The 14,755-nt window shown below is 38.7% G+C and overlaps 1 pseudogene; it reads left to right on the plus strand.

The window, feature by feature from the left end:
* Positions 1-5,485: 5,485 nt before the first annotated feature.
* Positions 5,486-13,419, plus strand: LOC122810761 (annotated as a pseudogene).
* Positions 13,420-14,755: the final 1,336 nt, after the last annotated feature.

Consider the following 14,755-nt stretch of genomic DNA (forward strand, 5'->3'; position numbering starts at 1 on the left):
TCATCTGTGAGTGGAAATGTATGTCTGCACAACATCTATTCTTTGTACATGTATAGTAGTCTGAGACATGAAAATGATGTATCTTTGACGACAGGCACCTGTTTGCTTGTCCAATTAGCTCATCATGTTCATTAACTCTTTGTCATGTCACACTGCACATGATGGTGGCTGTTGGTTCAGTTCCCTCTCTTATTTATATATACAATTAGACTTGTTAAATGAATGCATTTCTGTTTGGTCCAGCAAGTATATTCCTTTTAAGTGTACCAGTCTCAAAATAGTAAAACTGTATTTTCTGTTGTTTTTATACTCCAACCCCCTTGTCACTATCATCTCTCTTAAAAACATTTATTTTATATAATAGAAAGTGTGCAGAAGACTGTGGGTTTTATTCCTACACCAGGGAGATGAATTGCTAACACTGCAGTGCACTCATAGGTAAGTACTAGGCTAGCTGCCCTTGCAGGCCACTTTAAGCATAGCCAGTGACCCATTTTGTGCTCAAAACAACCTATCCCATTTCATTATAGATTGCCCTTATCCATCCCATGATCAATAATTATATATTACCCCCGAATGAGAACAACTGGGATCATATCATATATAATTTGAGAAGACCTGTGCATGGGATAAAGCATTTAAGAGTTCCATCTGTCTATTAGTAATACAGGGGGTGGTCTGGGGCACAATTTCTGTTTCCCATCCATAGATCTAAGCTGTGCATGAAAATGGACAGGGATGAATTTTGTTTTTTTGTGGATGGGGAGTCTCTTCCATAGAAGTATCCTCTGCAAACTATACCTGTCCCTCCAAACCATTCTGCTGATGTTGCATAAGAGGTTTAGTTTCTTAGTTTGAGTATTTCAGATGCGATTTGACCTGTGCGATATATACATTAGTAATGGGTTGAAGGATGCCTTGTATGCCAGACACAAGTCACTGCTTAGTTGTCTGTAGGACAGGGCTTTGAGTTGGTCCATGTAGGACATGTTTAGGCCTTGTATCCTTTTAGCAATGTATCACAGATACATGTCAAAGGGGGCATTACAGTCAATGATTTCCCTAATGAGGGATGTGTAAAGGGAGACAATGACATCCTTAGATCTAGACACAAGCCCTTTGTTTATAAACTGTGCAATATAGAAGGACTTTATTACAACAATAGCCATATGTTATTTAAAAGTTAGGTCGCTGTCCACATAAGTTCCCAAGTCTTGAACAACTATGTCAGTTCTTAGAGGCATATTGTCAATTTGGTAGTTCTCTAAGGAAGTAGACTTCCCAAAGGATATAATAATGCATTATTTGGCATTTAGTTTCAAACCATGATTTTGACACCACTTAGTTATTTGAGGCAAACCTTCCTGCAGGATGATCTGTTGGGGATTCAATGGCTGCTCATAGTTTGCAGTTATCTCAAAACTTAGTCAACCAGAGCCCTTTGGTATTTGTTTTTACTTCAGAAAACCAGATGCAAAACAGGAGAGGACCCAGCAGAGATCTCTGGGGGGGGGGGGGGAACTCCACTGGTGACTGGTCTCTCTGGAGATAAATTCCCCAATTCTGTTTATCTAAGTCCTTCTGTGAGTCAGCTGGCAATCCAGTGGTGGCATATGGAGTTTATTCACAGTTTATTTAGCTTTTCTACCATGCCTGAGTGGGGAATTGTGTCAAACACTTTGGCTCGGTCGAGGTATGTGGTGTGTACTAGTCTGCCTTCATCCACTGCTATGGTGATCTTTTAAAAAAAAATCACCTGGCTGAGTAGGCATGACCTACCCTTGATGAATCCAAACTGAGATGAGTCTACTGTTTGGAGTTCCCTATGCCCTGATTGATTAATTCCATGATAAGTCTTTCCATGGCTTTGCATATGAGGCTGATCAGACTTATGGGTCTGTAACTGACTGGGTTTGTGGAAGGTCTTGCCTTATGCATGGGAGTGACTATAGCTGTTTTCCATTCACATGTTGGAAAACCTGTATGGAGGCTGAGATTGAAGAATGCTGTTAGGAGTCTGGCTAAATCATGCTTTATGCTATTTAGGATGCATCCAGGGATATTGTCAGGACCATCAATACATTATTTTTAGCTTTTGATTGCACTTTTAGGACTGGTCTTGTATAATAGCTGGAGGTGAGCCAGTTTCAGGTATATCTTGATGAACAGATGGAGGGGAGTTAGGGGTAAAGGTAGAGCTAAATTTATTGGCTGGTAGATTAGCTATATCTTCAGCTTCGGTATAGGCAACATCATTAGCAATCAGCTCAGTACATTTCTGTATTGTGTTTTTGAGATTAAGATCATAACGAATAATTGTGATTGCCTTTGGTGTGGGTAGCTATTTCCGCCTAAAACATGGCTTTGGTGATTTTATTATAGTCCTGAGTTGTTTGTTTTTCAGTGACATGGGCTCCAACACTACAGAAATTACTCTTCTTACTTCTGCTCAAAATTATTTTCCTTTTATTATAAAGCTTGTTGATATTATAGTTCTACCATGTGGGTTTGTTTCTGGGGTTTACCCTGCACTTGTTCCTATGGCGTACAGCAACTATGCACTGTTTACATGCTGGTATAGTGTGGTGGTGTAGATTTCTGCACATTCAGTTGAGTTTACTGGGTTTGATAAGGATGTGAAGCTTGCCAATGTATCACTCAGGAGTAGATAGATTGTCTTAAAGAAATTTCTAAAGGTGCCTTGGGTGAAAGGGTTCTCTAGTATCAGTTTTATTACCAGGTATACTGCTTTATAGTCAGACCTAACAAGTGATGAAGATATGTATCGGTGCAAGATGCTCCTGCATTAGTAAGGAAAAGATCCAAGATGTTATTCCCCCTTGTGGTTATTCTAACTAATTGTTCCAGGGCTTTTGCATTGACAAAGTCCAGGAATCTGTGTACTTGTGCACTAGTGTTGGTGTAGGTTCCCAGTTTATAGCTGGATAGGTTAGATCACCTATGAAAGTGATATGGGTTTAATACTGAGTGATTCTAGTTCCTGCAGCTAGGTGTTGTGGCTTTCTTTTGTCATAGATGTAGTTCTATAGCTAGCTAATATATGGTATGGGACCTTTCCAGTTGTTATTTGGACATAAAGAAGCTCTACTGCATCATACTGCTTTACCAGCCTTGTTGTCAGTCTCTTCTGAATGTAGACTGATACACCTCCACCTTTTTTCTCTTTCTGCACAGTAGCTGGTCTAAACGTGTGAAAGGCATTATAGCCTGCACACAGCTGGAGTGCTCTTTGTTATTTTAAACCATGTCTCAGTCACTACAGAGACTTAAATGTCTTTCAAGCTAAGAAAGGGTTGTAGGGAGTGAAGTTTCTTGTTTAGCTTCCTAGCATTGATCAATAAGACCTTCATATTTTCCTTTGCTTAATTCAATATGTTGGTAGGTTTAACAGGCTGGCATTGCCTAAAAAGGCATCATGTGATTGGACAATGTCTTTGCAAATACTCAAGACCCTAGAAGGAACAGATGCAGGCCATCCATGGTGAAGCAGTGTGGTCTGTTAAGCATATCCTCCCAGGCTGACAAATATTGGACCATCTTTGAATGACATCAAAACATACGACAATTATTGAAGTCAATTATTTGTTTCTCATATTGCAACATCATCCTTGGATTAAACAAAATGCTGCTGAATGCTAGGCTCTACCTGCCTTGGACACATAGTCTGAGATCTCCATCATATCTCTCTTCATATAATCCAGGGAGGTAAACCTCAAGTCACTGGCACCAGCATGAACTATGACAGTGCCATATTGGTATTTGTCATTCAAGGATTTGAGTGCATGCGTGATCTGATGGATCCTGGCCCCAGACAAGCAGCTGTCATTCTTTTCCTTACTTAGCCTTGTAAGAGGTACATCTGTATGTCTTACAATGGCGTAACCTATAACAAGAATGTTTGTTTGGGTCAATGCCTGCCTTCTGGGCTCAACATCTGTGACATTGGGACTTCTTGTCCTATGAGACGGAGTCAACTTAAAATACTGAGTGTGCCTTGTGCTTGTGTTGTGTTTGGAGGTTTTTGATGTTTAGGCAAGTTAATCTTTAAAACCTCAGTGTACAAGGTTTTATACTTATATGTACTGTGTTGGCCTTGCAGAAGTGTGATGTATGGTGTACTGCTGACAGTTTTGGTGTCTGAGTTTACTGTGTGCAAGATTTTTGCCTCCAAGGATATTATAAACATACATCTCTCTCACACTGTTATGCTATTTAAGTAATAGATGATTATCAGGTAGGATGAGATAAATCTTACACTATCTCAAGATATCCCAGATAATTCTGGGAAAGTGCTGATCACTGATAGCAACAGAAATGACTCCGGGGGCAGGGGTAAATATAACTGCTTGGAGTTTGGTTATAGAATAATGTTTGGGTGCACATAATACTGAGTATTTAAATTTCAGTACAAAATAGCTAGCCTGGAAACTTTCTTCTGCCACCAGCAAGAGGCAGTAAACTAATTATAATAATAAAAAAAATCATTAATCTGTTACTAAAATCAGTACAAGATGTTATCAGTGCACCCAATATTAAGCAATTTTATCAAAGGTCTTTTAGCCTGGTGAGTAGTTTAAGGGGAAAGATTTTGCAAAATGATACTTATGTGCTTATTGTCAACAGCCAATAAAAGGGGAGAGGGAGGGAATTATGTTGTTAAATTGTCATAAGGGGCAGGCAACAACAGATACACTGGATTTAAGAACACAACTATAATAGAGTGGGTGGGTGGGAAAAATAATTAGTATTTTACACATTCAAGGCACTGCTGTAGTGTTTTCAGCTGGGCAGTATGTTCTTCCTTTACAGAACCTTCAGAACCAACAGATTTTTTCTGTGACACAAAGTTCAGACACCTCGGGAGGTACAGTGCCTAATGTGCAGTATCAGGTAATTCCACAGTTTCAAACAGACGAAGGACAGCAGGTGCAGTTGGCTTTCTTCACCCCATCTGCAGACAGTACTAGTTTAAGTCAGGATGCTGCAAGTCAAATTCAGCTTATATCTGGCTCAAATCAAACTATAATTGCCTCTAGAACATCTTATCGCAGGCTGGTCAGGTCCGGTATTCAGGTGGCTAGGTTTTCAGTCAGATTCAGGGAGTGACGATTGGTAGCTCAACATTCCCAGGCCAGGCTCAAGTTTTACCCTTAGGACTTCCAGGAAATATTACATTTGTACCTATTAATAGTGTTGACTTAGATTCCTTAGGACTGACAGGTATGTCTCATACCATGACTGCAGGAGTTACAACTGATGGACAGTTGATTAGTGTACCTGTTACAGGACAAGCCATGGATGGCTCTGATACTTCAGAAAAGACTGGTGAACAGGTTTCCCCAAATACGTTGTCTCCCAATGAATCCAACACTAACACAGACATGTATGTGCCAACAACTGCTGCATCTCAGCTGCCCATCACCATTGACACTACAAACAAAGGATGAAGTCCCTGCTATAGGGAATGAAAGCGCTCAATCATTTGGTGTGTTAAATAAATTGTGACACGTTGTTCAACAGAAACTTGTGTTGTCCTGCCGTTTTTCACAGTGTTCTTGGATATTTTACTACAAACGTTTTACTGCAGACTTCTAGTAGTCTTGGTGCTTCTACTAATGAACAGGTTCAAGCAGCTGAACTTCAAGGAAACTATATCCATACATCAATCTCTGATGAGACACAAGTACAGAATATTCAAGTCTCAGCAGCACAGTCAATGGTGCAACAGATACAACTTCAACAAACTCAGCAGGCTACGGGCAGACTCAGATCATGCATGGAATTACGCAGCAAGCACTCCGGGGTGTGTAGACCACAGGTCAAGCTACCAGTGAAGCACTACAGAATCGTCAGTTACAACTTAATCCAGGCACCTTTCTGATAGTGACAGTGAGTCCTTCTGGTCAGATTATTGGCAGATATTTCAGGTGCAAAAGAGTACAAAATTTACAGAACTTACAAATTCAAAATGCCCCTACTCAACAGATAACTAACATCTGTATAAGCACTCACCCTTGGCCAGGTTGCAGTGGGAGGAACACTAGCAGCTCCTGTTAGCCTAAATGCTACCCAATTGCCAAATCTGCATACAGTGACAGTAAATTCTGCTGATTCCACTGGCATTCATCTGCAGCAGGCAGAAGATGCTAACAGCCCATCATATATATGTATAAAGCAAAAAGAACCTGATGCTGAAGAGTGGCAGCTCAGTAGAAATCCAACTGTAAGCAGCGGTAACTTGATCCATTTGAGAGTACAAGTTATGGATGAACAAGGGGACCAGCAAAACCAAGAAGGAAAAAGACTGCAATGAGTGGCATGTACATGTCCTAATTGTAAAGATGGTGCTGGAGAGGTGCCAGTTTGTGAAAGAAGAAGCAGCATGTTTGGCATGTTCCTGGGTGTGGAAAAGTGTATGGGAAGACATCACATCTTTGAGCCCATCTCAGATGGCATTCAGGAGAGAGCCCTTCTATTTGCACTTGGATGTTTTGTGGAAAGCGGTTTACATGAAGTGATGAGCTACAATGACACAGAAGAACACATACTTTACTACCCCTCTTGTTCACACCATACCTCCTTACCTTGTATGAAAACCAGTTTCTCACGGGATTTCAGGTCCCAAAAGGCCATACTATCACTCCAGCTGTAAATCCTTCCACCTTCAACCATACTTACAGTACCAGATCCTATCCAACATCTTGTTCAGTCTATCAACATCTCAACCCCAGGCACATTAGCTCTAGATCCAAACACTACCACAAACTAATAAACAAATTCCTGAAGTTCATCACCAAGTATAGACTCAACCTAATACTTGGTGGTGATATTCACCACAACCCTGTCCCACTAACTTCAGATACACATACCCCCTCTACTTGCAATCTAAGCTGCAAACCTACAATTAATTAGGCCAACTAACTCTCTCCTAGTTTGTCATCTCAATATAAGAAGCATTAATAACAAGGTACATGAACTGCATGCACTTCTGGATGTCCACTCCCTGAGATTCTCTGTTTATCTGAAACCTGGTTAAAACCTAACACTAAAGACAATGAAGTGTTACCACCTGGGTACAACATACACAGGCTGGATCGTGCTTCGAGGAAGGGGGGGTGGGGTAGCTGTACTCCATAAATCTGAGTTGAATGTCACCATAGATGTAATACAACCACCTCAGATTAATAACTCAGAGATTCTTGCCACCAAATTGCAACTTAATAAAAATAAATGCATTCATATCATCTGTATGTACATTCCCCCAGGTAACAATATATCTACATTTGAAGATATCCTGCACTGGCTATCATGTCACTACCCCCAAGAAACCCTACTACTTGGAGACTTTAACATAGACTGGGGCACCTGTTCCTCAGAATCCCCAACCACCCATATTAACCTGCATGCATTTACACAAATCATATCCACCCCTACCAGGATAGGTAAACCCAACCAAAAAGAAAGTATACATGACTGGGTACTCATAAATAGTCACCCCCAACTGTACACCTCTGGTACCCTCTTTAATGGACTAAGCGATCACCTTCTCACATATGTAATTAAGCACAAAACCATTAATTCCCAACAACTCTTACTCAGAAAGGTTAGAAACAATAAAAACTTTGACCCTGCCAAATTCCAACAAGAACTAAACTCATGTAATTGGTCTATTCTAAAACACCTCCCCTTACAGGAAGCAGTAGCATACTTTAACAACAAATTCCTTGAGATCCTTGATTTGCATGCACCTGTTCATTCAAAAAGAACCAAGGCAAAAACTGTACCATGGCATTTTATAGCCTAAACTCAAAATTACCCTTAGAAACAAAGCATGGGCTTTATGGCATTCTTCTAAAGACCCTCAAGATCACATTAAATACAGGCAATCCAGGAACAAAACCAAAAAATCAATTTTACAAGACAAAAAACAATACGACTGTAATTTACAGACAGTAAATCAAAATAACCCTCAGAAGTTTTGGGCAGGTTTAAATAATCTACTATATCCTGGACAAACTTCAACCCCAATCCCTGCTGCTACTATTGATAAAACCCCTGAAGATGTTTCTGATAGTTTTAACCAATTCTTTACTGAGACAATTCAAGCCTTAGCTAGCCAACTACCTCCTAGCTCCCCTGGTCCTGAAAGTAGCACCCCTAGAAACCTTCTCGCGTTCAGCTTCCAACCAGTCGCCACTTCACTTATCCGTACCTTGATCAAAAAATTAAAACCCACTACACTTTCTGCTGATTAACTCTCTGCCGAGTACCTACAAAAATCAGCTGATGCTATTGCTTACCCCGTCTCAATACTAATCAATCGAACCAGAGTAGAAGCTAAAATTCCCACCATCTGGAAAGTATCCTATGTAATCCCACTTCACAAAGGAGGCAGCTCTACTGAATTCTCCAATTATAGGCCAATAGCTATACTCTCTCTACTTGCAAAGATTATGGAAAAATGTATTCATAGACAACTCATGCACCACCTAATCCAGAATCGCCTTATGGCAGACACTCAGCATGGCTTCTGTCCTCATCACAGCACTACTTCAGCCCTCCTAGCCTTTACCAACACCATAAACCATAATCGCAACAATAATTATATATCCTCAGCCCTCTTTTTGGATCTTTCCAAGGCATTCAATATGGTTGATCAACAACTTTTAATCCACACCCTGCAAACATTTTGTCTAGATACTGGAGCCCTCCAATGGTTTCAGTCCTACCTAAATGGTCGACAGCAGGCTGTCCTCTGGCAGAACAAACTCTCTAACCTTCTACCTAACACCCTTGGAGTACCACAAGGCTCTATACTAGGACCCTTGCTGTTCTCCATCTTCATTAATGACCTTTATACTGTCATCCCAAAAGTCAGCCATATCCAATATGCTGATGACTCTACTCTGATTTGCTCAGCCACATCTCCAGTAGAGTTATGGTCAGCTACCTAGACCACCTTTAATGCAATAGAAAACTGGCTTTCTGAACATCGTCTGATCCTAAATCCCCAAAAAACTAAAATGCTGTTATTTTCACCAACACGTAGGTCTACCACTTTCACCTTTACCATAAAATCAAATGATGGCAGAATAATCTCCCCTGACCCATCTACAAAACTATTAGGTGTCATCATAGACAATAATCTAAAATTTGACCTACATGTTAACCAAACTATCAAAACCATCAATAAAAAATGAGGGTCACTTTACAGAATAAAAGCCTTCCTAACCCCTCCAGCTAAAATTGCCATAGCTCGCTCTCACCTTCTTTCAACCCTTCTGTATGCATCCCCTCTACTCTCGAATTTAAACAAGACTGTCCTTAACAAACTCTCAATTTGCTACAACCACATTGCCAGGTTTGCCACTGGGCTGCCTTTTAAGACACATCATTGCATCAATCTAAATCAGCTTGGGTGGCTTGAACTACCCAGCCTAATCCAGTATAACCTACTGATTATGGCCTATAAAATCCTCTATAATCCGGACAATACTCCTGCACTTAAAAATATTATCAGTCCCTATAACATTCCTAGACCGCTTCGATCCTCTAACAAACTACTAATTCAGACTAGCAAAATTAATAACACAGATGGTGATTTTCTCTTTGCAAACTCTATAAGTAGATCCTGGAACTCTCTTCCAGCTGATATTACCTTACTTTCCACCTTAGGTCAATTTAAAACTAGACTCAAACAACATTTGTCACTTAACTGGCTATGTCAATGTATAAAGCCTGGCTAACTCTCTCTAGAATGTGTAAAAATCTGTTAACCAGTTTACTGTGTAATTTAATTTAATCCTGACTTGTGCTCAGGATTAACTGTAACCTGTGGAACTTGTTTAACTTGCTTACTTATGTAATTTCTGTAAATAGTCTGTTTGTAATATGTAATGCTGGTATTATGTAATGCTGTATCTGCTTACCCTTGTAGCTTTTCTTTCCGGGCCTTTGCAGAAAATGGACAATCATCCAGTCGGACTATCCTGGTCAACAAATGTAAAATAAAAATAAATAAATACAGGTGAGAAGAAGTTTGTGTGTCCAGAATGCTCAAAACATTTTATGAGAAGTGATCATCTTGCCAAGTACATCAAAACTCATCAGAATAAAAAGGATTCATGCAAGCAGTGTAGTGATGGCTTCAGTGGAAGGAACTTATGCAGCAGATGACAGTTTAATTACACAAGGAGGAACTACACTTATTCTTGTGAACATTCAACAGGGATCTGGAACAGGAAATGGAACTATAAATAATTCAAGTACCAGCAAGCAAGAGATCCTTCCAAATTTAGACATACCATTACAGTTGGTCACGGTTACTAGAAATAGTGAATAATTTAAAAAGAAATTTAAGAAAACTTTGCTAATTGTTATTTTTATATATAGTAAAAAGGATTATTGTTTCTTTGTTCTTTAGATATCTTTTTATTGATGTGCAAGAGACCTTGAATTGACAGTACTTCATTCCACATGACACTGCAATGCCTTATTTTGCATAATGGACCATAGTATATTCAAATGGTAAAGCTGCATGTGTTTTGTAGGTACATTTAAATCTAGGAGTTCAGAAACTTAACAAGCTAATTTGAGAAGAAAATGAACTTGGAGCCAAATTCAACACGTTTAAAAGAACGACCTGGATAGCTAAGTGAGAACTGGGTGGTATTCATCTATTGCAACACATGTGAGCTTATGGTGAGTTCAATTTGCAATCACAGCATGATAAAATACTTTTTGTAATTTTTCATTGTAATTCTCCTCTTGACATAAACTTTTAATATGCACTAACTGACAAATCATGTTTTCAGATGGAAGTTACCTGTACTGATTTGTCATATTGAAGATAATTATTTTAAGTTTAACTGTGTATAATATTTTGTTACCCTAATAACATTTCGAAAAGTACATTGCGACATGGAATTCAAGTAGTAGTGACATTTTAATCCTACTCAAAGCCATGTATAAGGGTTATTTTGCCAAAGTACTATTTTGTTATTCGTTTCCATTTAACTGTTGTATCTGTCCAGTATTGCTTAACAGCTGAATATAAAAATGTATAGGTTGAGGAAACAGAGTAATTAAATATTTTATGTGATTATATTTCCCTTTGAATTACAACTGAAGGACAAAACAGCGTGTTTAGCTGGTGTTCCCAAACTGATTGGTAAAGCATCTCTTTTCAAAACGTTTATTTTTGGTGGAGGGCAGCTGCAACAAAAACCTTTTAATTTTGGCCCATTTGGGTTAAGCATTATAGCTAGTCTATTTTTGTCATATTAATGGGGGGGGGGGGTGGTAGCGATGTGATGATCCATTGAATTGCGCATTGCCCAGTTAAGTACATTATCAACAAGTACTCCTTAGCTGGATCTATTGTAGCAATAAGAAACGTCTTTGCTTCTTGTACTTCACTTTTTTTGTCTGTAAGATTGGGTAGAATCATAATCCTACAGAGAGTAAGATGCTGATTCTCAGTATGGTTCCCCAGGGAGGAAAAATATATAAATATTTATGGTGACTGTACTCCCAAAATGGTGTTTCTGTAATAAAAACATTGCTTTCTTATATTCACTTTCAGGTAGTGTACATTTATGTCCTTTTGTATTATTGTTTGCTATGTTTACTGCCCTGAAACATATGTAATGTTTTAGCTCTGATAAATATTTATTAACTACATACAAAAATGTTATAGATATTAAGTATTCTGTATGTTTACAATTCATAATTTGATTGTTCTTAAAATATTTACTAAACTCCAGTTTTTTATTAAACAAGATCTTATTTGTTCTGCCCAACCAGATACTTCATATAATAACAGAAGACAATTTTCTATCAACATTTTCAAGAAAACTAAGATTTTTTTATTTTAAAATAATCATGCATATTACTACTTTCAACACTCATACCCTCCAAAATGACTTCCTTACAAACTTTTTTTTTCAAATTGTTTGACTCTTTCACAATTTAACAAAGTATGACATGCTGTCACTTCTTGTTTATAGAATAAGCAAAGTCTTGCTGATTGCATTTTAAATAGCATACTTCCTTTCACTGGAAGCTTATCGATAGATATTCACCATAAAAAATCCTAACATTATAACATTTTTGCATCTAATGTTTTTCTTCTTAATAGCCTTAACAATATCCTTATCCAAATTTTTCAAAAGATTAACATAATAAAAATTGTGCATGTTTTTTCATGCCAACCTCTTTTATTCATTTCTATTTCATCCCACTTAATTTTCCATTTAACCATTTTATTTTCATATCTTCTATTTTCAGTATTTGTCTCTTCTGATTTTTTTCTCTTACCCAAATCCATTCTCCACAAATCTTGATATTTAATCTCAACTTTCTCTCCTAAATGATCTGACTTTCAGCATTTTGCTTTTAAAAATCAATATAAGTTTAGTGAATCTCCAAATACAATAGGATGTATTAAACCTATACCACATTTTTGGCTCTTACCCATACCACCAACATTTTTTTGAGATATTTATTTTCCATGAACATCTCCTTGTTGTTTTCTAAAGTTTGTTTTTTTTAAGATCTCAGAATAAAGTTGCTAATTATAATCCTCACATACTGTTTAATTACTTTCATGCTTGTCTTTATCAAACACCTTTTTTGATATCAGACTATGAAACTGACAATTCTTCACCCAGATCTTCCTACTTCATCATTACCACCAACAAATCCTCCTCCAAACCCCAGGACAATACTTCATTAATAATCAGTTCCTGTGATTATTCTTTACTTGTTTCAGCTAAATACTGAGCATTCGTAGCACCCACCTTTTCAGTCAGACAGAATAACATCAAATAAAATCACTTCTTCTGTCCTCTCCTACAATACAGTTCCTCTTTCTCTTCTCACTCTATTACACCATTCCTCCCAGCCACCTACTCACCAGAAATGAAAACAGAGATGTGTACTAAAAAGAGTAGGGAAAACTCTCAGCTACCCTGGGCAAATTTACCCTAGTTGTATAAATACTACCTTGCGTCTCCCGCCTGAAAAGAGGTCACTTGCTAGTGGGACTAACATGGCTAACAAAGGATACAAATATTTCCTTCCATTTCTTTTACTATTTTATACAGTAGCACAAATATCTGGAACCATTCCCCTTGCAAGTCCTGCCAACCTCTACAGGTAGAAAAAGCAGCAGCAGCAGCACCATCAGGAGTAACAAGCACATCTGGAATCCAGATGGCAACCATTGCTTCTTCACCTTGTACCATACTTGCACCATCTGCTTCAGGTAGTCCTGCACTGGATATTGGTACATTTGTACCTGACAGCAGTAGTGAAAGTGAAAGTGACACATTTGTCACCCTTCAGCAGCGGGCAGACATTGCGGAGTATATTATAGATGTGAGGTTGGATGCCTAAATCGGGCAGATAGAAAACCTTCTCTTTTGACTTGCTGAACTGCACATAGTCCAGAAGTGCCTCAACCATGTGAACCAAGATCCAGTGATGATGTCGCCCAGGGTGGCAATGAATCTTCTATTGGGTCTCAGATAGCAGAGACAGCAGCAGTGAATTCACCATCCTATCCCCTAACCTATTGTTCCCCTCTTTTTGCATCAATGTCTATCCCTATAGGTAGTTTAGTCCTTCTTTCACCATTGTCTTTCCTCTGTTTGTCAGACACCTCTTTCATCACTGTGTTTTCCCTCCCTCAGTATGCTACCACATACCCTGTCATTCTTCACCTGGTACTTCCTCAGCTTCCTCTTATTTCTTTTCCTTCCTTCCACAGCTTACCCTTCTCTTCATAAATATAAAATGGGCACCTTTCCCACAAAAAGAGTATTTCCTTCCCTCACTGTATCTGTCCTGCTCATTTTCTAGTCCCCCCTCTACCTATTTCCCTTTTGAATGCTTCCTTATATTCCCATTTCCAACCTTTAGTCTTGACAAAAGTGATATAAACGCATTACACATGTGCACACAAAGGATATCTAAATCATTTATGTTTTTGTGATGTTACTGTGTGAGACAGGTCATAAAAAGCAGCACTAATGCCTATGTACATCCAAAAAGGATGGCACTGCTCATTGTATACTAATAATTACATCAAGTCTCTGTTATTTGCTAAGTATATTATCCTCAGCTGTTATGTGAGCATTTGTGCAAATGCAAAATCGAGTGAAGCTTTTGCTTTCAGTCTGACTGCTGCAATGGCTCAGCTTATAAGCAAAGTGCTTTGCAGATTGTCAGTGAGCAGAGTGGAGGGTTTAAATCCAGAAAAGGTTGCATGTTATTTTTCTTTTCTTTTCTTCTTTTATTCTAAAAATGTGGGGAAATCACCTCCTATGTGGTTTATTGACAGCTTCCGTGGCTCAGATTGTAATCAAGTGCTTACTAAAATGTCAATGAAAATGATCCTGGATTTACATCCATTCTGGGTTATAGGTGTTTTTTTAATGACATTTAAATTACTGTACATATACCGTGCTCAAACACTGGCAATGTCATGACTGTTTTCAGTCAGTACATCTTATTAATTCTCTGTACCCCACCTACCCTGTGTGCTTTTCACATTCTTTACCTTCAGGTGCGTCACTCTACGATCTGTGTGCATGTCTCAGTTTCCCTTTCCCACTGCCTCCGGCATCTCTGTATTTGTCACGATCTCCCTTTGCAGTCTTGTATCCATTATACGTGTGTTTCCGTGGCTCTGGTGCTGCCTTTACCCTCCCACCTTAAGAATACTTGCTCT

Source organism: Protopterus annectens, chromosome 9.part0 (genome assembly GCF_019279795.1).
Source record: "Protopterus annectens isolate FY-2018-M chromosome 9.part0, PAN1.0, whole genome shotgun sequence".
Lineage (NCBI taxonomy): Eukaryota > Metazoa > Chordata > Ceratodontiformes > Protopteridae > Protopterus > Protopterus annectens.